Consider the following 2,500-nt stretch of genomic DNA (forward strand, 5'->3'; position numbering starts at 1 on the left):
ACTGAAGGTATTTTGAAAGATACAACGTTTACATGTTCCAAATTGCTATATTACCTTTGGTATTTTTTCGATAAGACTTCTTCCATGTTTCAAATTCATATATAACCAATGGTGACTTCAGGAATGCGATTTGTACAAGTCCCAGATTGATATCATACGGAAAGTATTTTAAAGGATGCTACGTGCATGTCTTTAAGGCTAGTGAGATCGACCGCAGGTAATGTTTAGTTTTTACTTCCGTACGATGACTTCTGCAGACAAAAAAGGGTCTGGGAGGAAATTCGAGAGGGCTGGAATAATTTAGTGAAAAGGTTTGTTGCAGAGTCTAGAGCCAAGGTTCTCAACCATTTTTTACCTATGGACCCCTTTGATTACTATTCTGTTCTGGTAGACCCCCACATCCATTTGAGGTTTAAAAGCTAGTTTTATAGAAACTTCTAAAATTCCTATTTTGTTTTTCTCACATTATTATGTGTAGTTGAACTATGTAAAATGTTAGAGAAAAGAACTAGTTGTTTCTTACAATACATACTAATACATACATATAAAAAAAATTAGGGGCTCTTAAAATACTACAGTGGATCCCCAATTTAATCTTTAGTTGCGTGGTCCCCAAAAATATTATATGGACCCCTGGTCTACAGGAACATTCAGACACATGAAGCCTAATTGGAAAAGAGACAAGAAGATTCATAGGATGGTACAAGAGAGAAGTAGATCGCAAATAGCTGGTTTGGTTAATAAAATATTTTTGTCGGGACCGTAAATTATACAGAGCGTTTGTGACCTAGCAATGGATTATTACAGGATGTGTATCTGTACCAAAGATTTTGAGGACAAAATGTTTATGACATTTACTTACATTCCATCGTATTTAGAAATCCAATAACGCCAGAGGCTATTTTGTTTTTCATTCAAATCAAAACGATCAAATATGTAACAATCATCTACACTTTTGAATGAGACACAAAGCAGTACCAGGGAAGGAAACTTAAGCACTGCTGGGTAACTTTTATAACATGTATTAGTACGTACTTCATTCTACTGCTTAGTGAACTGAGAAAATATATAAGAAATAAATATTTCGCACACAAACTCCAAGCGACCCACGAACCATGTGGACAATAATTGATATATTACTTATCTAAATGGATTTTGTCTGTAAGCAGTGCAGAGTGTTTAGGCATGCAGTTGAGAAGTAGCATTGTAACAGTTATGTAAACAATAATTGCAAAAATGTTTTGCTAGAGCTAAAATCCTAATCGAAAGTAATATTTACTTTACTTATTCACAAGACATTGTGCCACTCTAGTAAATCTCTCGGAGCTTAGATTTATTCCATACACTCACACTCTAGATATACATTTGTTCTTATTTATTTATGTATTGTTATATTATTTGGCTATCATAATAAACTGTCTAAAGAAGATAATTTCTTGTAGGAAAGCATTTCGCTTTTTGCGATAAACATAATTTTTCTTTTTCCTTTTTCTTATGATTCCCTCCAATTGACATTATCTCAGGCAGTTTATCATAGACTGAAAATTGTTGTTACCTTATAAACTTTTCCTTTCAGACAATGAGTGTGTTTTATTGGAATAGTTTCAGAGTTTAGCATGAAAATCTATGCGACGCCTGCATAAAATTTACTAATCTGTTTATTCCGCGTCTGGTTCGGTCCAAGATAAAACGTGTTTAATTCTTTAAGATGCATTAGTCAAGCAATGCTGTTGAAATAACTCTTTATGTGAACAGAAGAATTCAACAGAATTTGCACTGAATGAAAAGGATTTAGATTCTAATGTCTAGACAATAATTGTTGAGAAGTTCGAGTTTTTCAATGTTTTACATTGGAATATTGCCACGTTGAACCATGCACTCAGTCTCACTTAAATCAAAAGTTTATACATACACGTATGTGTGTATGCGTGTAAGTGTGTATGCATATGCGTGTGTGTTTGTATATATATATATATATATATATATATGTGTGTGTGTGTGTGTGTGTGTGTGTGTGTGTGTGTGTGTGTGTGTGTGTGTGTATGCATGCTTGTATGTATGAATATGAGCGTTTGCATACGTGCTGCATATGTATACATGTATGTGCATACAAACACACGCACACACATATACCACGTAAGTGGCTTTTCCTCTATTAATGTAAAGAATGCAATCCTTGTCTACGATATAAAAATAAATGCGAATAAGTCTGGCTTCGTTGTAATATAAGTCGTTCATTTTCAGAGGAAGCAGCTTGAAAGGAGTTACATAAATGAGTTATGAATCGTACTTCAAATATACGGGTTCAATTTTGAAATTTACTTAGCCCGGCATAAATACTAGGAGAGAGCCGATAATGTGTATGTGTGTGCGTGTGTGTATGTGTGTGTGCGTATTCTCCGGTCTATCTCTTGTAATTCATGCTTCTTCCATATCTTATCAAAGCAACAGCCCACGTGTTACTAGCTCTAATCTTATAGCGGCCATTTAGCTTCGATTG

The sequence above is a fragment of the Octopus bimaculoides genome, chromosome 9, assembly GCF_046866305.1.
Source record: "Octopus bimaculoides isolate indiv1 chromosome 9, ASM4686630v1, whole genome shotgun sequence".
Classification (NCBI taxonomy): domain Eukaryota; kingdom Metazoa; phylum Mollusca; class Cephalopoda; order Octopoda; family Octopodidae; genus Octopus; species Octopus bimaculoides.